Source organism: Tursiops truncatus, chromosome 14 (assembly GCF_011762595.2).
Source record: "Tursiops truncatus isolate mTurTru1 chromosome 14, mTurTru1.mat.Y, whole genome shotgun sequence".
NCBI lineage: Eukaryota > Metazoa > Chordata > Mammalia > Artiodactyla > Delphinidae > Tursiops > Tursiops truncatus.
In genome coordinates this window covers 51,732,749-51,756,206 of record NC_047047.1, presented here as the reverse complement: position 1 = coordinate 51,756,206, position 23,458 = coordinate 51,732,749, and the positions used below count along the sequence as shown (strand labels likewise).

The window sequence follows — 23,458 nt, the reverse complement described above, 5'->3', positions numbered from 1 at the left end:
GGTAAGCAACTAGCAGCCTCTCCCCAAGCACGGGGTAAAGGGATGTGGGAAAGCTTTGTAAAGGAGGTGGGATGTGACACAAGCTTTGATGGACTGGGTAGTATTTGGATGAGATTGGCTGACACCCTGTTCACTGTACACTAGACCCGTCCTCTGCTGTGCCAGTTGTAATAGAGCTTGCGAAGGTCCTCCTCTGGCAGCTTGGTTGCAACTTGTCCATTGATAGAGCCCTGACCACCCAGTAGTCCCAAGAGTCAAGTTGTAGCTTAGCATGTTTTGATTATTATTGTTATTTAAAAATTTAAGTACAGGAGATTTTGTAGGTATAACCGAGGAAATCACACCTGCAAGTTCTTAGAATGGAATCTTAGTTCCTTGTTTTTGGTCATCCACAAAACATACTCCTGACCCTATCAAGCATGGTAAATAAAGGGGAGGGGAAGGCAAACCGAAATCCAGAGAGACCCAGCAGGGAGAGTGCAGTGGGATGGTCCTAGAGAAAAGCTTTTCCTTCTTCATAATTTCCTTGCTTCTGTTTCCCCCACATCCCAGAGTGGATATTGGCAGTTTGATATTCTCCCTTCTTTTTTTTTCTCCTCTGAGCTTCTGCAGAATACAGAGCCAAGCAGGATTCCATGGATTGTTAAGGGTCATGCTGCCAACAAAATAAGGATGTCTAATACCACTGCCTGTATGAAACATTGTTCTGTAGGTACTCGCTGAGGCACCTGGACAAGAGAAAGTATACCTGTGGAAAGCAAGAGGTGGAATTATCATTATATGCACGTGCTATGCTTATATACTAAATGATATACTGTTTATTATAAAAAAACCAGAGAGTACAGTAAGGTAGTTCGACACGAAATTAATATACAAAAATAGCTTTAGAGAAAAACAACCAGGTAGAAATAGGAAATAGAGTGGAAGCAAAGACTCCATTCATAGCAAGGATAAGTGAGAATAATTAAGATGAGCTAGTTTTACAGGATATTATATATTTTAAGTGATATTATACATATTTAAGTAGTATAATACTGACCCTTGAATAGACAGGAAGATCAGTAGTATAGAACAGAATCCAGAACTAAGACACCGATATATATATGGAAACTTTGTCTTTAGATAAGGGTGGCATTTTATATCAGTAAGGAAAATGATAGGTTATTCAATAAATAGTTTGAGACAACTGGATAGCCATCTGGAAGAACAAAAATTGGAACAATACCTCACTTCTTATGCCAACATAAATGCCAGATGGATAAAAATTTAAATATTAAATGTAGTAGAAGACAAGTTTTAAAAGTCTTGTGGTAAAACAGTCTTCCTAGGTATAACACAAACCCTAGAAATCATAAATAAAAAGATTTATATATTAAATTTCAAAAAACTGAAAAAACCCAGGCCTCATTGAGGCTAGGTCCCTGACAGCTTCATGGACAATCAGAAAGTCAAGAAACAAACAATGAACAGAGAATTATGTATAAAAACCAAAGGACTGGGCTTCCCTGATGGCGCAGTGGTTGAGAGTCCGCCTGCCGATGCGGGGGACACGGGTTTGTGCCCCGGTTGGGGAGGATCCCACATGCTGCAGAGCGGCTGGGCCGGTGAGCCATGGCCGCTGAGCCTGTGCGTCCGGAGCCTGTGCTCCGCAACGGGAGAGGCCACAACAGTGAGAGGCCCGCGACCCCAAAAAAAAAAAAAAAAAAAAAAAAAAAAAAAAAAAAAACCAAAGGACTAATATCCTCTATAAAGAGCTCTAATCAATTAATAAAAGATCAACAACATAATGGAAAAATGGGGAAAGACAAGAACAGATTATTGACAGAAAAAAGAAATAAAAGTTACTCACATATATAAGAAGATATTCAACCTACAACAGGGTTTGTTTGTTTGTTTTTTGATTATCAGAATGGTAGTTAAAATTTTTTTAACTATCAGAATGATAAAAAAATTTATCATTGAGAGTGAAGGGAACCAGACATTCAAGCATAATGGGAGCATAAATTGGAACAACTTCCATGGTGGGTGTTTTGATGCTCTTTTATGAAAATAAAAAGTGCACATTAACTCAATAATTCCACTTCCAGAAATGCTGTCCTTCAGAAATATTTATGTGTAAAGATATGTATGAGAAGATTCATTGCCTCATCTCAATGTCTTCATTACTCTGTGTTTCATTCTGCTCATCTGTGAGGTGGGAATAATGATTCTAGTTTCCTGAGACTTGAAATGGCTGGTATAAGAACATCTCAGAAACAAGCTAGGCTGCCTGAAAGAAGAAGAAAGGTAGTCTTTAAATTCAGGACATTATTCTGGTGTTTCAGAAAAACGGTCTCAATTATAAAGCGATTGGCTGTGCTTTGAAATACCAGGGCAAAGCCAGCACAGCCATGCTAGGTTTACACCTGCTTCGCTACTCTGGTATCAAGAGTTGTGTTTGGAAACACTTGGAAGGCCTTTGGAGGCCAGCGTGATGGAATGGCTGGTAGCCTTTTTGGCACAGGGCCTCAAGAGATGGAGCAATGGGTCAAAGCACACCTCACCACTTGGGGACATGTGGCCCGACCTTCCCGAATGCCTCAAGATGGAAGCTCTCCTAGGGCTGTCTTCCTGGGTCCAGCATGTGGAGAGCCCTCAGATTTGACATTACTTTCACACCAACATTAATTTGACACAGATAATGATGCAACCTGTTACACAGCCCATCAGCATAATTATAGGTAAGGAAATTGCTAAGGGAGGTCCCTGAGCAGTTGGAGGCCAGAAGGAAATATTTTCAAGTAATTAATGGGTGACAGGTGAAAGATTTTATTATTAAAAAAAAATAAGAGGGCTTCCCTGGTGGCGCAGTGGTTGAGAGTCCGCCTGCCGATGCAAGGGACACGGGTTCGTGCCCCGGTCCGGGAGGATCCCACATGCTGCGGAGCGGCTGGGCCCGTGAGCCATGGCCGCTGAGCCTGCGCGTCCGGAGCCTGTGCTCCGCAACGGGAGAGGCCACAGCAGCGAGAGGCCCACGTATTGCAAAAAAAAAAAAAAAGCAAAAAAAAAGAAAGTCCTAGAATAAGATGTTATAGCTCATATCTGTCCAGAAAAGGATATATACTAGAAGAAGTTAAGCTGAAATTCATGGAGGCTCAAACTTTGATTTTAATCTCTTTTCTTCTTTAAAATATCATTTTAAAATACCTTGTTATATTTCCTTGTTTTTTTTCTCTTAACCCCCAAATAAGGCCTAAAAAAATAACCATTCTGGGAGTTCATAAACAGCAGAGGCTAGAATTTACCAAAACAAAGAGAATTTAACTTGGATGAATACACTATGCATAAAAAATAGAGCATCGGTCTGGGCTTTGTTAATGGCAAACGCCTAAACCACCAAATGATTGTGTTGATTTTGTGGGTTTCTTGAAAGAGACCAAGTATTTAGAAACTCTCTGACTTAATGTAACACTTCAGCTAGAGCATTGGTTAAGTCAAGAAAAATAAGGCACGGGGAACAGGATTTCAAATAGAGCTTCCTATCTGATTGGAAGAATACACTGTAGTGATGTGTTACGATCGTTTTATAAATTGCACTGATAGCAAATGCACCTTGGGCCTGGGGTCAAGGGCATTAGCTGAAGAGACTGTTGTATCAGAAGGCTTCTGAAATGCCTGCATGAAGCAAAATTCAACAGTTGAGCATCAACAACATAAGCGAATTGGTGATGACCTTTTGGGAGCTCATGTTTCAAAGCAGATCTCACTGATGTGGCCAGAACCTTAAGAACACAAGGAAAATGAACCAAATGTTGCAGGCACAGATGAGCCATCTGCCTGCTCTGTTTAGAGCAAACCTCATACAAGAAAAACAGGGTGAAAGAAACGTGAATGAGTTAGGGATCATTTCTTTGCTTTTCATGAAGGGAGAGATTTAAGCACAACTTGTAGCATCTTGGGAATAGAATTTGATTTAAAAGAAAATCTGGATCACAGATTCCCTGTTTTAAGCATGTCATATAAATAAAACAAACAGCAGTGACGCCTCATTTACCTGGGGAGTAGATTTCAGGTAACCCTGGGCAACCGGAACAGGGCCATGAATACGGAAGTGCTGTGGAAGAGCAGCGAGAACTGAAGGGCCAGAGGTCCAGCCTCCAGCCACCCTCAGGCCATTTTCTGGACCTCGGTTTCCTCATTGTTGAAATGAAGGTATTAGACAGTTTCAAGGTCTCTCTCCCTGTTAAAAATAAAAAGTGTGTAATCTATGCTTTATTTGTGTTTATACATTTATATATTTATAATATTTAAAAAGATTTAATAAATATACTTTGTAAAGAGTTCAAACAGTAAAAAGGCAGATGGCGAAAAATGACCTTTCCCCTTATCCCAGACTACCAGCTCCCTCTGCAGAGGCAACCATTATACTAGCTCCTTGTATATCCTTCCGAAAATATTCTATAGGCGTATTATGTATATATCTCTTGAAAATGAATGGGATAATTGTCATACACACTGTCCTGCTTCTTGTCTTTTTTACTTAACCATTTTGCAAACTTTTTACAATTTTGGGAATTGTAACTATAGGCTCCATCTGCTTTCTTCCTTTTAAAGACTCTACAGTATGATAATCCGTAGTTCAGTCATTAGTTTAACTAATGTCTTGTTGATGAAGAGTCAGTTTATATCCATAGATCTTTCCTTCGACTCCCTATAGCTCTAAATTCCTATGGCTTTAACATCTTGGTGAAAAGATATCTGAGTAAGAAAAAAAAAAGATAGCTGTTACAAATCACATGTACTGCTCCTCTTGGGAGATAGAAGCCCACCTGTTATCAGCTCTTGACCACAGGTGCGTATATAGTGAGGCGACAGATGAAACTCTAGTCCTTACATCAGCGGAGGCGGGAGATAGAGGAAGCATGTTGATTCCCACAGGGTGGGCCTCCTGCACTGTCATTTTTACCCAAGTGAGAACCCCTGTTGATGCCTGGGTCATTCATTAGTAAATGGGTAAATCAGATTTGAGACCAAAACTTCACTGCCTTTTAAAATGATAAATACATGTTAGAGATTTTGCATTTCAGAAAATTAAAAGAAGCATTTGGGGTTGCCGAAGAACCTCTCAAAGAGAGGGCTGAGCACGTGGTGTGGGAGACCGAAGTAAGGGAGTTCACAGTTAGGGAGGTAGAGGGTGGCGTGATTTTCCCTCTGTATCTAATGACTGAGTGAAGAGACTCCTGCACTCTCAGGGTTGCAGAGGGGACAGTGGAAAGGCGATCGTGGACTGCCCAGGTGCTCCCGAGCTGCAGAACAAGTGACAGTGGCAGTGTGGGCCCTGCTCAGCTAGCCCCAGGCAGATGAAGTGCTGGCAGAGTGGGGACACAGCACATTTATCTTGGAAAGAATTTTATGTTTAGTGTTTACCAAAAAGCTTCAAAGTAGTCATCATGGGAAAAGCCTGAACTTTGTTGGACATCCTCCTCTTATGGCTTAGTAGTTGTTTTATTTAAAATCACACACGTGGGGAACACTGAGTTTTTAGGACTGAGGATCTACAGGCTGTAACCAGGCCCGAGAGGGGGCTTCTGGAAATCAGCGAGCTGTGTCCGTCCGTGGCCAGGCTGGGCAGTTCCCCTTTCTAAGCCGGGCAGGGAAGAATGGACCATTTGCATTTGTGGGGCAGGGGGTGGTCGTCTTGCCACCCACCCCAGGCTTGGTTTCCTCACAGGAACAGGGCTGGGCACACCTGCCGCTGCTCTGCTGTGTCTCCAGAGAGGTTGTGGGTTTTCACTGTGACTCATGAGCCTTATTTATGGCCACCACACCAGTGGAGACACACAGACGGAGTGACACAAGCTAAGAGAGTGTTTCCCCTCTTTCCATTCAGAGGTTTTTCTGGAACGCCCCCAGCATGTTGGCTTTCAGTGTTCAAGAAAGAGAAAAGAGAAAAAACTCATTCTCGGGCGAATTCAGCCACCTTCTCCCCACCCTGTTCATTCCCAAAGGCCTTTGGTTCAAGGGTCCACTCGGCTGAATTGCAAGCATTTTGGTGTCAGCATGGACATCTTGATAATTACACTCTACTTCACTTTGTGTGTGAAGAGAGACGCTGTCCTTATCAGCCTCCACTCCCCATGCCCCTTTTAGTGAGTCTCATTTCTGCTGGCTGGTATTTGAGGTCATCAGCTTAGTGGAACAGGGCCCTGTGCTAATGAGTCCAAGGTCAAAGCTTTGCACAGAGGGTGGCCTTGCTCTCCCTTGGAGGACACCTGCAGGCCCCACCAGCTGCTTTGCCCACGTTTCCATGAGGTATGGGGAGGCCAGGTGAAGAGGGTACAGGTAGCTTAAACTCAGCCCATCTCTTTTTCTTTCTGGACACAAAACACAGAGCTGAGGTTCTAGTGATTATGGGTCAGTAATTCTGTCTTAGGAAATTATAGTTTAAGTATGAATATACATTCAAGTTTAAGGGATTAATTTTTAGAAAACTCTGCATTCGTGGCCAGAGTTCCTTGGTGTGCGTGGTTCATTTTTGTTCATGAATTCACCGGGATGTTAATGAGTTTCAAGGACTCTGTGGATACTGAGAGTTCACAAAGAGAAATTAAGATGCAGTTCCAACCTGTGTGAGTTTCCCAGGGCTGCCGGCAACAAAGTACCACAAACTGGGTGGCTTACAACAACAGAAATGTATTCTCTCGAGGTTCTGCCAGCTACAAGTCTGAAGTCAAGGTGTTGGCTGGCCCATGCTTCCTCTGAAGCCTGGAGGGGAATCCTTCCTCGTCCAGCTTCTGGTAGCCCCAGGCTTTACTCGGCTTGTGTCAGCAGAACTCCAGGCTCTGGCTCTGTCTTTAACGTGGCTGTCTCCCTCCCTCTGTCTTCTCTTCTTATAAGGACAACAGTCATTGGATAAAGGGCCCACCCTAATGACCTCATCTTCACCTGATTACATCTGCAAAGGCTCTATTTCCAAATAAGGTCACATTCACAGGTGTGAGGACTTAGAACTTCAACATACCTTTTTGGGGGACACAATTCAACCCACAGCCCCACCTGTCCTTAGGTACCTTCCAATTCATGAGGGAAACTGATGGAAAAGGATGGTGAAATCAGTGCTATAAGAGCCCCAAGCACTGTGTTGTAAGAGTCCAAGGAAGGATACACACACTCCCAATACCAAACATGCACCTATGGCATGATGTGGAATGGTTAAGTTATAAAGGCTCTGTGGAGGAGTTTTCCCGGGCATGTGGCCTTGAAGGATGGGATTTAGTTCTAGAGAAGTAGGCAGTGAAGGGCATTTCAAACTGACAGTAAGCAGGGACTTCCCTGGTGGCACAGTGGTTAAGACTCTGTGCTCCCAATGAAGGGGGCCTGGGTTCGATCCCTGGTCTGGGAACTAGATCCCACATGCATGCTGCAACTAAGAGTTTGCATGCTGCAACTAAGATTTCGCATGCCACAACTAAGGAGCTGGTGAGCCGCAACTAAGACCTGACGCAACCAAATAAATAAATAAATAAACCAAGTGTGAGCAAAGTTATGAAAGCACACTTGGTTAGACCTGGGAAGAAAGATGCTTCCGGCAGAAATGTGAGGGCGGGATTGGAGATCTGGAGACTGGAGGCCAGTTGGGAGATTCTATAGGAGCCCCAGGCAGCTCTGGAGGACCTGAACTTGGAAATGGTGGTGGGGTGAGAGGTCAGGGACAGATTATGAGGAGTGGGCTGGGGGCTGGGGAGTTGGTGGAAGGTGGCAATGGACGGGTAGGGGGAGATGGTCAGGGGAGAGCTGACCCTCAGACTAATGGTGGGATTGACTGGGAGGAGGGTGATGCCTTTCGACAGGAGGGAGAGCTCAGGAAGAAAGCACATTTGAAAGGGAAGATAATAAGTTTGTTTGTAAATATGCTGAGTTTGAGGTCATTGTAGCTCTAGGTGTAGAGGCTCAGCACACATTCTGAAACTTGAGATTAGCACTCCGGAGGAAGTGGTCCAGGTTGGAGGCGAGAATGCCAGCATGCTAGCTGGAATCATGGGAGTGGATGAAGTGACCTGGAGAGAGAGGGGACAGAGGCAGAAGAGCAGAGGGGCAAAGCCCAAGCCTTGGGGAATGCCCGGGGGATGGACAGGGGTAAGAGACAGTGCAGGTCGAAAGGCAGGGAGGGAGTGGAGAGTTTAGAGGAGAGAGTACACCCAGCAGGGCTGCAGCAGCCTTGCATTAGCCGAGAAGACTGGAAACTAAGGAGACTGTCAGAGCTGACGGCTGGTGTTCTGTCTGAAGGCTGATTGGGAGAAAACCCTCTCAGTGAAGTGATGGGGGCAGAATCCAAATTGCAAGAGGTTGAGGAGATGAGCGGGAGATGTGGCAGCGAGGGTGGACTGTCACTCTTGAAAAGGAGAGAAGGGTAGACTGTCACTTCTTGGCAGGATGAAGAGAGAAGGCAGGTCACCTGAAGAAGCAGAGTAAAAAGAAGGAATAGTCAGTCAGGAAGATAGAAAAGCGGATCATTAGTTGGTGAACTGAGTTCTGGAAGAGCCGGCAGGCTCTGGGGTGTGTAGCCGGGAGAGAAGGAGAAGTTTAATTGAGACTCTCAAGGGAATTTTGCGAACAGTGTAAGGAGTCATGGTGTGACTGCAGTGTGAACCTTGTGGGGATTTTTAATCCATGAGGATCGTTCTTGTGGGGGGCTCCCTGAAGACTAGAGAATGGACTAGTTGACCTGTGGACACAGAATTTTGTGATTATTGGCCTCTGCTGCACCCCACCGCCACGGGGACTGAAGGGTCACACCCAGCTCCAGTAACTTCCTCAGAGAGTGTCTAACTTTGTCATTTTATGGCTGTTCCCCAAACTAAGGGACAGCTCCGCCATCCTAGATAGTCTTTCTCTGACCCAAGAACTAATGTGTCCTCTGGGTAAACAAAATTGCTATAGGAGCCTGACCTAGAAATAGCCATTTTCCCTCTGTCACCATCCAGAGGAACTACTATGCTTTTCTCCTCACCCTACCTCTCTCTAGATCTGAATTTCTGGATCTGGATCTGGATCCAGGAAATGGTCAGGAGAGTGGGGGTGGGGTTAGGAAGCCTGAAGTGAGTGACCTCAACCCCTTGCCGTGCTTATATTTACCAAAGGCATCAGTCAGTCCAGCCCTGTGCTAAGTGCTTCCAGATAAAAGAGGGATGGGTTCCCTGCCTTCATGGACTTCCATGGGACTTAGAGCCTGTGCTACGCTGGTAGAGGAGACAAGAGTTCCCTGAGAATTGCATGTGTGCTAGTGTTGTGGTTCAGAAAGGAGAAGCAAGGTCGGTGTTGGCTGGAGTGGTTGAGAAGGGCTTCGTGGAAGACAAGAGTGGGACTATGAATGATGGGTCGATTGCATAGATCGGTAAGAAATGCAGTAGCATCCCAGGTTGATGGTCAACGTGCTGGAAACAACGTGGCGTGTCCATGAGACAAGGAAAAGACTGGCCAGACTAGAGGGGACTGTATCTGGGAGTGAATGTGATCGGATAGGAAGGAGGCTGGAGTTTGGAGGGCTTTGAGTATAAGGCTGAAGAGTGTGGACTTTTTCCTGAGAGTGAGTGGGAGCTGCTGAACATTATAGAGTAGGGGTCACATGGGCAAGTCAGTGTTTTGGAGAAAGAATTGCCTCTCCTGTCTACTTCACTTTGGCTGTGTAGAGCTAACCGGCTCATGAAAGATGTGTTGGCTGTGTTCCCTGCCCTTGTGGAACTCACCTACAGGAAGGGCACTTCCTCCTTCCTGTTTCTCCTCTCTCTGTTAGGAAACATCCCCCAGGAACTTGGGTTCATTCCTCCAAACTGCAGAATGTAGGTTACTGTAAAGCTTGAGGGGGAAGACCTGTTTTTCAATTTTTCTCTTCTTTTTTTTCCCCCCTCAACATTGGTCTTTTGCCCTTAGCCTCTGAGGATCTCGACAACATTCTTCTTTGGATGTTTCCTATTCCCACAATGAGTTTTCTGAAACCATCACCGCTCCCAGAAGAGAACCCAATCCCAGACCGGAGGTGGAGAGGCCGATTGCGTAGCAGTCTTTCTCACCTTTCCTGCGGGGAGATGGCGTGTGTGTTAGATAAATGCACCACCACTTAATGAAATAACTACCCATCACAGAGCTCCTTGAAGAAATCCTAAAATAACAATAATAGAACATGTGCCACGCTCGTGGGCAGCAAGGGCTTTGTGGGGAAGGGGGTAGGCAGCAGAGAAAAGAAACAGATTTTAATGTTGGGCTGACAAGAGTTTATTATACACATCAGTGGTTAAAATAATTACTTTTTAAATTATGAAAAAGGCTTTGTGGGGGGGGGCCCTGTTACATATCAGCTGCAGTTCCTTGCAATAGATTTGCTGGGGCCACAAAAGAGACACCTTGCTTTTCCAGATCCCTGTGGGAATTTTGGCAGGAGGCAGCGAAGTACACCCACTCTCCTCCTGCCCTCACGTTTCGGCTTTTGGTTGCAGTGCTCTGTGTGTCCTTGCTCTCCTGAGGCCTTCTTCGATTTCTCCATCTCCCGTCTTGGGTTTGCTTCTGCTTCTCCATCTTCCCACTGCTCTCAGGAGAGAAGTCACAGGGCCACAGGGCAGAGGAAGGTGCCACTTGGCATCCTCTTTTCGTTTTCTCTGAAAAATTTAAGCCTTGTCTGGAATAAGCAAAAGGTGTGACAGGGAGCTGCCAAGATGGTGGGATGAGTGCAGACCTGAGAACTTGGATCTCAGTTTTCCCACCCAGCTAGAATCTTCTCGCAGGAAGCAGAGAATGCTGACTGTCAGATTGTTCCACATGGTCTGTGTGTGATGTTCCAGCATCAGACCTCTCATTACATTTCTAGACTCATCACAGAACTTGAAGAGCTCTAATGCCCTTACCTGTGCAGGTAAGGATGACCAGGCAGCGATTGCTCAGGACACGGCTTGATCATGTGACCACAGCTCCCTAGACACAGATCTCCTGTTCTCCCCCTGGAACCCTGAACCCCACTTCCTTTTTTATTCTGAACGTCCTTTCCCCCTTGGCTTCTGTACCTGCCAAAAAGGGCCATGTTTGGTACAGAGCTGAAGGCAAGTCCTTTTATGACCGCTCTTCCATTCATGCCCATGGTGATACTGGGGATTATCCCCTGAGATCAAAGGTGGCTTTTACTCTAATACTCAGGAAGATGCCTCCATATAAAATGAAATGCTCTGGTGAAGATGACAAGGATCACTTCCTCCTTGCAAAGCCAGTGCTCTGCCTGGGAAGGCCTGGGAGGTGGGGAGGGGAATGTCACCCCTGGCCTTGCCCCGTCCTCCTGGCTGCCCACATTCTGCTTGGCTCTGGTCCTGAGGATTTTTTTCTTTTTTTTTTGAGCTTCGGGAAACTCTGGTCTGGCTCACATTGTCGCCCTCTCTGCCTCCTAATGGTGTTCTGCTTCTCTACTGGTTTGGGCCAAAATATGGGTGTAAACCCATTTTCTTCTTCGTTTAACCAGGACAGATGAGGACTTTTCCTGTCAAAAACAAAATGAAATAACCAAAGCAAACAGACAAAACAAAACAAAACCAGAGTGGGAATGGCAACCAGAACCTCCCCCCGAAAGTGAAGAAATTGGGGTCCAACATAGAACAGGCTTCTGCTCTTTACTCCGTGTGGACTGGTTGGCACATGTGCAGGACACCTCCAGCCCCCTGTTTTCACTCTGGCCCTGGTTACCTCATGCCTTAGGTGGCTTCCTGCAGGTGCCAGCTTCACCTGGAGGCCCAAGGACCTCACCTACCTCCATTCCCAGGAGCTGGCCGGAAGGAGCTTCCTGTTTCTAAGCCCTGCCCTTTCCTTGAGGCTCCCATTTTAAAGCTGAATGAATTTCCAGACCAGCCCAGCTCACCACCCCAATTCCCAGCGAGGTTTTTGTGGATGAACCAGCACCCAGATATTCCTGCAGGCAGGTAAACTTTGTCCCCAGTTTCTTCAATTGTGTGTGGATTCGCTTTCTACCTTGAAAGAAACTCAGAACATTAAAACTCTTGAGGACTTCATTCTCAGCCAGTGTGAATGGAGTGCAGCCTTTTGACAGAAGAAAGAGACCAGTTTCCAAAGAGCTGTGAGCGTGTGTCATCTCCCTGTAGACTTATTTTCAGTTTCCAGGCATCTGCGATTGGTGTGGACGTCAAGCCTGTGCTAGCTTTATCTTCCACACATGCTCCATTGGGTGCCACGTACAAATGTGAACAGTCCCCACTCATTTTGTGGACGAGCTTCTGGACAAGAGGTTAAAATAGGATTTTGTGTGTGATTATCTACTTCATAGATGTACATTAAAGTGCCCAGATTACCGGTAGGTGAATTTGATGGAATCTTTTTTCTACCAGAATCCCAAATTGTATTTCGAATCTTATTTTAGTAAAGTTAATGTAATCTGGCTTGATATAAAACAGAAATCTCCAGTTGGGGGCTGGGAGTGAAGGGAAGGGGCTGTTTGGGGGGAGTGTCCCCCCCCTCCCCCCCAGTCAGCGTGGGGCTATGGCTCCCTGGGGGGAGGGTGGGGGAGGTGACAGCCTTGATTTTGCCCGACATCTCTGCTAACGATGCGGTGCTCGAGTAAACAGCACATTAATGGACTTCCCAGATATGTGAAATTCAGCAGCTGTTGCAAACAGCAGTGAGCACAGGAAAAAAAAAATATTATAGAGGAAGAGAGAAGGGAAGAGGAAAGAGCGGAAGAGGAGGGGAGAGAGGTCGGCAATGTGAGCAGGAAACAACAAGGATGAGATTCCATCTTTCAAATCCAAATTCTTGTATCTGGGCATGATTGCAAATGCACGGAGCTTAGGAATCCATCTGGAAAACCCACCAATCTGAGGAAGCCCCCGAGGGCGACCAAGGGCAGCCGTGCGGCCTGGAGTCCTCTGGGTTTCTTCGGATCTGGTTGTGCATGTAGAGGTGAACCGAACAGGCATCATATAGAGAGGCAATAGGTGCTGACACCCCTTTTGAGAGAATGAACATCCGTGACCTTCAAAATTCACCATCAGTCTTAGGTTAAGATTTGCGTATTGTCCAGGGAGTGGTAACAAATTATGCCTTGTCAGCTAATCATAAGACCCTTTATGAACTGCCCCCAGTTTTATCTTTTTAGCTTCATCTATTTCTATTTTTACTGGATACCCTACACCACAGGCAAGTGGCGTGGTTTGCTGTTGCCATAACATCTTATTCTTTGCCTCTGCTTGGAAGCTTTGCCCTACGCCCCCCACCCCCTCCCACCCTCCTCCCTGTCTTACTGGCCTTTGCAGGCAGAGGAGGGGCTTCCCCAAAGCCCCAGAACTCACCCCCTGTAGCCCTTTTGCACTTAACTCTGTTGGGGCATTCACCTCACTGTCTTCTCATTATCTGATTCCCTGTCTCTCTCTCCAGCGTCTCTAAGGTAGGGACAAAATGGACCTCTGTTTTTTTTCTTTCCCTCTATCAGTCCCGTTGTCTTAAATTGTTCCGTTGACACTGTAAGAACTCGGTAAAGGTTGTCTGAGGGAGTGAATGCGATACGAGTTACAAAGTGAGAGTGAAGGAATGGCCACATGGCCTTCCTGCGTGGTACCACACAGAGCTCCTCAGGTTGAGGGGCTGCTGATGGGGGCTGAAGGACCAGTCCCGGTGCTGGCTCACTATAGGCGTAGCTCTGCTGTCCTCATCAATACACGGGCCAAGCTTGCTTTAGCCATGGTGACTGTTTAAAACGGATCTCAAGGAAACCTGCCGTGTTTTCGATGGTCCTGGAGAATTTCAGAAGCATATAGGTGTGTGTGGTGTTCAGGGTTGAGCAGGGTGTTAAAAGCACGAAATTAAATCCTCAGAAAGTAGTGGCTTTGAGGAGACTGTGTGTGGCTGGCAGCCGCCGAGGAAGGTGTGAAGTGGAAACACCCCTTAGGGCCCTGGGAAACTCTAGTGCCAATGTCGCCTCTTGTGTCTACTGGGGAGTGAAGACATTTGTTTCCCACACTGATGAGGGCTGGATGCAGGGTGCGGGGAGCTGTGGAGTTGAGGGGGTAGCGCTGGGTGAGAGCCCTTCCGTTCTCAGCGACTGCCAGCCATGGGCTGGGCTGGAGAGGGGAGGCAGTCTGGGCCCAGCCTGTGAAGGTGGAAGGCTTAGGTCACAAGGCTAATGACTGCCCTCTACTAACCAGGCTGCTTGGGGCTGAGGATAAACTGGTTAGCTGAGTTTTCTTTCCAAGGACAGAGGACTAAGGTCTGAGCCCCCCCTGAGAGCCGGGAGCTGTGCTAAGAGTCAGGAAGACAGCCGTGAGCAAAGCAGGGAGGTGCTTGCAGTCGGATAGCGGAGAGAGACACCTATCAGATAATCCCAAAACAAATGGAAAATTGCAACAGTGATGAGGGCGATGAGGGAGAGAGAGATGGTGTGCAGAGATCCTGAAGTAGGGGGTTTTGACCTGGTCTGGGAGGTCAGGGAAGGCTCCCTCGGGTCAGGTGCTTGAGCTCCTTGGAGGAGTTGAGCAAAGAGTTGGGGAGAGGAGGTCTGAAGCAGAGGGAGCCGCAAGAGAAGCACAGCACTGTTGATCTTTGATGTCATAGACTCCTTCACGGTATTTGAGTCTGTGCTTCCACCTGGCTGAGGATAATCTAGGAAATGAAACTGAACGTTGCTATGACCAGGACCTTGTAGGACCTTGAGGTCATCACTCTCTCATAGGTGGGTGTTATGAGTTGAATTGTGTCCCCCTCCCCCAATTTAAGGTATGTTAAATTCCTAACCCAGGATACCTTAGTATTGACCTAGTATCTCAGAATATGACCTTCTTTGGAAGTAGGGTCTTTGCAGATGTAATCAACTTACGGTGAGGTCATTAGGGTGGCCTCCAATCCAATATGATTGGTATACTTATATAAAAGGGGAATTTGGACACAAAGACAGATGCAGGGAGAAGATGGCTATGTGAGGATGGACGCAGGGGTTGGTATGATGCTACCACAGCCAAGGAACACCTGGGGCTACCAGAAGCTAGAAGAGGCAAGGAAGCGTTCTCTTTTAGAGGCTTTGGAGAGAGCACAGCCCTGCCAACACCTTAATTTCAGACTTCCAGTCTCTAGAACTGCAAGAGAATGCATTTCTGTTGTTTTAAGTCACCCAGTTTGTGGTTCTTTGTTGTGGCAGCCCTAGGAAACTAATACAGTGAGGAAGAAAGGAAAATGAGGGCTTGTGTTGAAGATTAAACATAAGATATTTACACCTAGAACAAGACCTGAAAAATAATATAGTCCAGTAACTATTGTTATCTTATTGGGTAGATTCCATTTTGTTTTTCAGGTTTGTGTGTGTGTGTGTGTGTGTGTGTGTGTGTGTGTGTGTGTGTATGCATGCACACATACTTTGTGTTTCTTTTTGTAAAAACTGGAAAAACTCAAAAGTTAAATCGGGCTGCCTTATATAGATAGACTATTGATAGCTACGGTAGAGAATTTTTACTTCCTTATGCTCAAAAAAATGCCCTGGTCAGTCCACCTATGGTAAAATCTCTGGCCCTTTATCAGAGGACAGAGCTTTAAAATGCAGGTGCCCTGGGAGGTAGGTCACAGTGACTTGCAGAGGCACTAGCGGATAAATGATTGATGCCCCACATCCTCTGGGGACAATTTTGATCTAGAGAGGGGAGAGCACAGAGCCTACTAGGGCAATAAAGGCCTGAACTACAGAAGAGGCCATTCCAGAAGGGATAACACAGTGAAGAAAGAAAGTTTTGCCCAACTTGTTGTAGGTTAACCCAGGCATGGCCCCAGGTGAAGGCGGAACTCTTCCTGTTGGTCCAGGCAGCTTCCCATTCCCACTTACATTCCAGGCTGATAAAGGCCCATCTTTTACATCAGTGTTTTAGAAAACATCTGAATTCTTAGACATCAAAGTCTGGATGTCTGGATCATTTCCTTCCTTCCTTGGTATCTGAAAATTAGACTCACCTAGCAATACAAAATCACAAAGCAAATACAAAGGTGAGTAAACCTGAAATGGGGAGTTACCAATGAAGCCTGAATCAACGTGGTTTTGGTAGCTGGTAAGGAGGCCTTGGTGTCAGGTGGCCTGGGGTTCTAGTCCCAGCCCTTGGACAAGTTATTTGCCTTTTGTCAGTGTCAGTGTCCTCATCTGTAAGATAAAGATGATAGTACCTGCCACTGCATGCAGTCCTGTGCCGGTGATCAAATGAGAGCATCAGTAAGTTGCCAAGTCAGATGTTGCTGTGTTTACTCTGAGCTGTGGGATTTATGCCTCCTGAAGGCTGATCTCTGAGATCTAGTTTTTCTTTTTTCTATTTTTTTTCCAGTTTTGTTGAGGTATGGTTGACAAAAATTATATATGCACATATTCTTTGATGTATAACGTGGTTACATCGGATAAACTCATCGTTAGTTGAAGATACCAAGTCGAAAATACTTTTAATACACCTAACCTATTGACAATTGTAGCTTGGCCTCACCTACCTTAAATGTGCTCAGAACACTTACATTAGCTTTCAGTTGGGCAAAATCATCTAACACAAAGCCTATTTTATGTTTCCCCTTGTGATCACGTGGCTGACTGGGAGCTGCGGCTCACTGCCCTGCCCAGCATCACGAGAGAGTGTATATTGCATATTGATATATTGGGAAAAGATCAAAATTCAAAAATCAAAGTACAACTTCTACTGAAAGTGTGTCAATCTCGTACCATCGTAAGGTTGAAAAATCCTAAGTCGAACCATCATAAGTCAGGGCCATCTGTATTTAGGTTATGCAACATGACTTTTTTTAAAGGTGTACAATGTGATGATTTAACATACGTATACATTGGGATCATTGTGAAGTGATTGTGAAATGCTTACTACAATCAAATTAACATATCCGTCACTTCACATAGTTACTGGGTTTTTTTTATGGTGAGAACACTTAAGATTTACTCTCTTAGCAAATATCAAGTATACAATACAGTGTTATTAACTATAATCACCATGTTGTACATTAGATCCCCAGAATTTATTCATCTTATAACTGTACCCTTTGACCAATATCTCCCCATTTCCCCCAGCCCACCCCCAGCCCCTGGCAACCACAGTTCAACTCTCTGGTTCTATGAGTTTGACTTTTCTAGATTCCACAAATGAGTGAGATGATACACCATTTGTCTTTCTGTGTCTGGCTTATTTCATTTAGCATAATGTCTTCCAGGTTCATCCGTGTTGTCACAAATGTCAGGATTTCCTTCTTTTTTGTGTCTGAGTAATATTCCATTATATGTATGTCTCCCTTATCCACAGGGGATATGTTCTAAGACCTCCAGTGGATGCCTGAAACTTTGGAGAGTACCAAACCCTATATATACTATGTTTTTTCTATACATACATACCTATGATAAAGTTTAATTTATAAACTAGGCACAGTAAGAGGTTAACAACAGTAACCAATAATAAAATAGAACAATTATATCAATATACTATAATAAAATTATATGAATGTGGTCTCTTTCTCAAAATATCTTATTGCACAAATGTAATGCTTTTCCCTCTTAACTAAACAACATGCACTATGGCTGTAATTTTTGCAGTTTGAGGTGCGACAGCGAAACTAGCACACATTTTTTTTTCTTCTTCACAATTTCGCACAGAAGATTCATTCTTATCATAGGTCTTAGCAACATCAGCATATGATTTTTTTTTCCTTATCAAGTTGAGAACTTTCACCTTTTCACTTAAAGGAAGCGCTTTACGACTTCTCTTTGGCGTATCTGAATTGCCAGCATCACTACTCTTGCTGGCTTTGGGGCCACTATGAAGTAAAATAAGGGTCACTTGAACATAAGCACTGAGATACCGCAACAGTTAATCTGATAACCAAGACAGCTACTAAGTGACTAAGGGGCGAGATATGCTGGCCAAGTGGGCAGGATGGAGCGGGATAGCGTGACATTTCATCACCCTGCTCAGAATGGCGTGTGATTGAAAACTTATGAATTGTTTATTTCTGATATTTTCCATTTAATATTTTGGGACCACAGTTGACCACAGGTAACTGAAACTGCAGAAAGTGAAACCGAGGCTAACAGGGGACTACTATATAGATACCACATTTTTTCTTTTTTTAAATTGAAATCTAGCTGATGTACAATATTATGTTACAGGTATACAATATAATGATTCACAATTTTTAAAAGTTACTCTCCATTTATAGTGATTATAAAATATTAACTATATTCCCCACGTTGTACAATATATCCGTGCAGCTTATTTTATACATAATAGTTTGTACCTCTTAATCACCTACCCCTATATTGCCCCTCCCCCCTTCTCTCTCCCCACCCGTCACCACCAGTTTGTTCTCTGTATCTGTGAATCTGCTTCTTTTTTGTTATATTCACTAGTTTGTTGTAATTTTTAGATTCCACATATCAGTGATATCATACAGTATTTGTCTTTCTCTGTTTGACTTATTTCAGTAAGCATAATACTCTCCAAGTCCATTCATGTTGTTGAAAATGGCAAAATGTCATTCTTCTTTATGGCTGAGTCGTACTCCATTGTATGTATATATCTTTTCAAATTAGTGTTTTAGTTTTTTTCGGATATATACCCAAGAATGGAATTGCTGGGTCGTTTGGTAGTTCTGTTTTTAGTTTTTTGAGAAACCTCAATACTGTTTTCCACAGTGGCTCCACCAATTTGCATTCCCACCAACGGTGTATGAGAGTTCCCTTTTCTCCACATCCTTGTCAACATTTGTTATTTGTGTTCTTTTTGATGGTAACTGTTCGATATCTCTTTGTGTTTTTGTGTGTGTGTGTGTGTGTGGTACGCGGGCCTCTCACTGTTATGGCCTCTCCCGTTGTGGAGCACAGGCTCCGGACGCGCAGGCTCAGTGGCCATGGCTCACGGGCCCAGCTGCTCCGCGGCATGTGGGATCCTCCCGGACTGGGGCATGAACCCGTGTCCCCTGCATCGGCAGGTGGACTCTCAACCACTGCGCCACCAGGGAAGCCCTCTTTGTGGTTTTTATTTGCATTTCTCTGATGATTAGTGATGAGCATCTTTTCATGTGCCTGTTGGCCATCTGCACGAACTCTTTGGAAAAACGTCTGTCGAGGTCTTCTGCCCATTTTTTAATCGGATTGTTTGTTTTTTTGAGGTTGAGTTGTATGAGCTGTTTATGTATTTTAGATATTAACCCCTTATCGGTCATATCATTTCCATGTCATTTTTTAATCCATATCTGTTGATGGGTACTTAGGTAGTTTCCATAGCTTGGCTACTTAAAGCACCTAGTTTTGTACCTGATTCCATAGATATTTATTGAATGACTAATGAATGAGATTTAGCCAATGTTCTACAACAGTGGTATCCAAATTATTATTATATTTTAGTAGTAGGAATCCTCCTCCCCTTTTTTCCCTAAATAAAGCTCTAGGATAGATCCAAGAGGAGCTTCTCTTGTTGAACACAGGGCAAGGGCTACCTCTCTTTGTCCCCATTCCCTTTCCTTCATCCTACTGAAGACAACTTCCTAGAACGAGCAATTTGAAAACCTTATACTGACCATAGGACTGAAAACTCTACTGGAACCAGAAAGGATTTTTGCTTTTTGCTTTTTCAGGAAGTCAGTCCTTACTCCTAACTAAAAATCTTAACATTTAGCTGTTCTTAGTAAGGGTGGAATGTGTTGGGCCTCAGCTTCTGTGTAATTATTTTTTGCATTCCTGGTGACTGTTGTTAGGTTCTCCCTACCTGAGTTAAAGACCACAACACCATTTCCTTTCCTCCTAAGTTTTATTCTCTAGCCCATAAATGAACACCTCGATTTGACACTCCTGGAGGGCAGGGCTCATTTGGAATTTCCTGAGCACCTCCCGCTTGAAGGACACACAGAGGCCCTCTGTTCATGTTCATGGAATGATTCTTCTTTGGATTTTTTTTATTGTCCTAAATAGAAAGCTCCACTTATGCTTGTAAAGATTCTTTCCTAGAACATTTGTTTTGTCTTTAAAAAGACAATAATTGGGCTTCTGTCACAATCTTTGGAAAACTATCTTTAACTATGCAGCCTGTTCACTTGCAACAAAACATTCATATTCTTTCCTCCATATGCTCACAGAAGATAAAGCTAAAATAGCTTGTGTTACAAGTATTAAAATGACAAACATGTCTCCAAATATCAAATGACTAGAATAGTACAGATTTAAATTCCACCTAGATTGGGAGGCATTATTACTGACAACAGTATTATTCCATCCATTCATCTATCTATCCATCCATCCATCCAACATTCATTGAGCATTTACTTGGGGCAGGCCCAGAGACACATGGGTGATGTATACATGCATAGAAAAAGGCCAAGGAAATCATGGCAGGGAGCAGTGTATAATATTTGAGATTATTAACATTTTACCTCCATTTAATTTCTTTCATTGTCTTTAGAATTAAATATAGGAAAAACAACTCTATGTGCCTCTTCAGTGTAGTATATCTGAAGGACACTACTGGATTACTATGTAGGGGATGGTTTTCTGGCTTGTAGATTGTTCCATTTCATTCTTTCCCCATCCCCTGAACATTCCATAGTACTTTTGGACTATGACCGTCTGTTTTTTTTTGTTTTTGTTTTTTCAGATGGAACTTCAAACATTTAATTACTGAACAGTGTAGGAAGTACAAAAACAAATGCATACGAAGTATGCAAGGTTCAGTGGTAGCACAAGGAAGAAAGTGTCCAAAACTTGAAAAAGAGGTGCCCAGAGAAATGATTACAGAGAAAATATTTTATTTATTTATTTATTTAATTTATTTTTTAACATCTTTATTGGAGTATAATTGCTTTACAATGGTGTGTTAGTTTCTGCTCTATAACAAAGTGAATCGGCTCTACATGTACATATATCCCCATATCCCCTTCCTCTTGCGTCTCCCTCCCACCCTCCCTATCCCACCCCTCTAGGTGGTCCCAAAGCACTGAGCCGATCTCCCCATGCAATGCAGCTGCTTCCCACTAGCAATCTATTTTACATTTGGTAGTGTATATACGTCAATGCTACTCTCTCACTTCGTCCCAGCTTACCCTTCCCCCTCCCCATTCCTCAAGTCCATTCTCTACATCTGCATCTTTATTCCTGTCCTTCCCCTAGGTTCAGCAGAACCTTTTGTTTTTTTTTTAGATTCCATATATATGTGTTAGCATACGGTATTTGTTTTTCTCTTTCTGACTTACTTCACTCTGTATGACAGACTCTAGGTCTATCCACCTCATTACAAATAGCTCAATTTCATTTCTTTTTATGGCTGAGTAATATTCCATTGTATATATGTGCCACATCTTCTTTATCCTTTCGTCTGTTGATGGGCACCTAGGTTGCTTCCATGTCCTGGCTATTGTAAATAGTGCTGCAATGAACATTGTGGTACATGACTCTTTTTGAATTTTGGTTTTCTCAGGGTATATGCCCAGTAGTGGGATTGCTGGGTCATATGGTAGTTCTATTTTTAGTTTTTTAAGGAACCTCCATGCTGTTCTCCATAGTGGCCTTATCAATTTACATTCCCACCAACAGTGCAAGAAGGTTCTCTTTTCTCCACACCCTCTCCAGCATTTATTGTTTGTAGATGTTTTGATGATGGCCATTCTGACCAGTGTGAGGTGATCCCTCATTGTAGTTCTGATTTGCATTTCTCTAATGATTAGTGACGTTGAGCATCCTTTCATGTGTTTGTTGGCAATCTGTATATCTTCTTTGGAGAATTGTCTGTTTAGATCTTATGACTGTCTCTTTTCAGAGACTGGGCGGTTGGAGAGGGACAGGAAAGGAAGGACAAGTCTTTAGTTTAGATTTTGTTAGCAAATCCTAAAGTGATTTTTCTGTATAAAATGTGACTTGGGGTCTTGCAGTTTTCCTGAGCCTGGCATTCTGGTGTGAAGACATGGCCTTTGCCAGCAGATCCACTTGAAGTACCCACTGGGAAGTACTAGTTCTGCCAATTACAGGCACACCTTGTTTTATTGAACTTTGCGTTATTACAGTTCCCAGATTTTTTTTTTTTAATTGAAGGTTTGTGGCAACCCTGCATTAAGCAAGTCTATGGGTGACATTTTTCCAACAGTGTTTGCTCACTTCCTGTCTTTGTGGCACATTTTGGTAATTCTTACAATATTCCAAACTTTTTCATTATTATTAGTTTGTTATAGTGATCTGTGATCAGTGACCTTTGATGTTACCGTTGTCATTGTTTTGGGGAGCCATGCACCGTGCCCGTATAAGATGGTGAACTTTATCAATAGACGTGTGTGCTCTGACTGCTCCACCGACTGGCTCTCCCCCTGTCTTGCTCCCTCTCCTCAGGCCTCCCTAGTCCCTGAGTCACAACAGTATTGACATTAGACTAGTTAATAACCCTACAGTGGCCTCTAAGTGTTCAAGTGAAAGGAGAGTTAGTCAGTATGGCAGCCTTCGTTATCGTCTTCTATTAAGAAATTGACACAGCCATTCCAGCCTTCAGGAACCAGACTCTGATCACTCAGCCATCAACATCGAGGTGAGATCCTGCACCAGCAAAACGATTATGACTCGCTGAAGACTCAGATGATATTCAGCACTTTTTTTAACAATAAAGTACTTTAAAATTAAGGTATGTCCATTATTGTTTAGACAGAATGCTATGCACACTACCTAGACTACGGTATCATGGAAACATAACTTTCGTCTGTGGTGGGAAACCAAAAAATTTGCGTGACTTGTTTGATTGCAATATTCGCTTTATTGCAGTGGTCTGGCACCAAACCTGCAATATCTCTGAGGTCCGCGTGTACTATCTGGGTATCTCATCCACCTCCTCTGAAGAATGGGCATCGTGGTACCAGTGTTGTAGAAGTTTGGTGAGAATGAGGTGCCTGGTATTGTGTCTGGAAAGTGTGGATACTCAGTAAATGTCAGTCTCTTCCTCCTCCTAATTTGTGAAGATACCAAACAAGATAACAAAGTTTTAAGAACCTTTGATAACATAGTTCAGTGCCATATTTTAAGATTCTGTTGGAACTCCCGTACTTATCATTAAAGGCTATAAAACTTGGCCCGGGAGGACCAGGGGTCAGGAGGGTGGTCTTGAACTTACCAACCGTGGTGTAACGTGACCTTAAGTCATTCTCAGCCCCTCTTTTGCTCCCATTTTACCATCTGTCAGTTGGGAGCTGGGGTGGGGGGGTGGGTCCCCTCTTAGCCCCAGGGCAGCCGTGTGGTATGTATGAGATAATGGGATCAAGTATTTTGAGAAGTCTAAAGCTTACAAACGCTTGCAATTCACTATCATCACTATTTGCATAGGTCGAAATGAAATTTGAGCACCTCATTCACTATCACGTTTGGAGGCATATCTTTTCACACCACATTTAATGCATACTTTGTCCCTGGATCTGTGGAGATTGGCCCCATGTAACCCTAGGGGCCTGAACTATTGCT

At 44.0% G+C, this 23,458-nt stretch overlaps 1 protein-coding gene across 3 annotated transcripts in view; it reads left to right on the top strand.

The window, feature by feature from the left end:
- PRKCE (protein kinase C epsilon) overlaps window positions 1-23,458 on the top strand; it is a 683,788-nt gene that overhangs the window by 62,118 nt on the left and 598,212 nt on the right. The gene's annotated exons all lie outside the window — the stretch shown is intronic.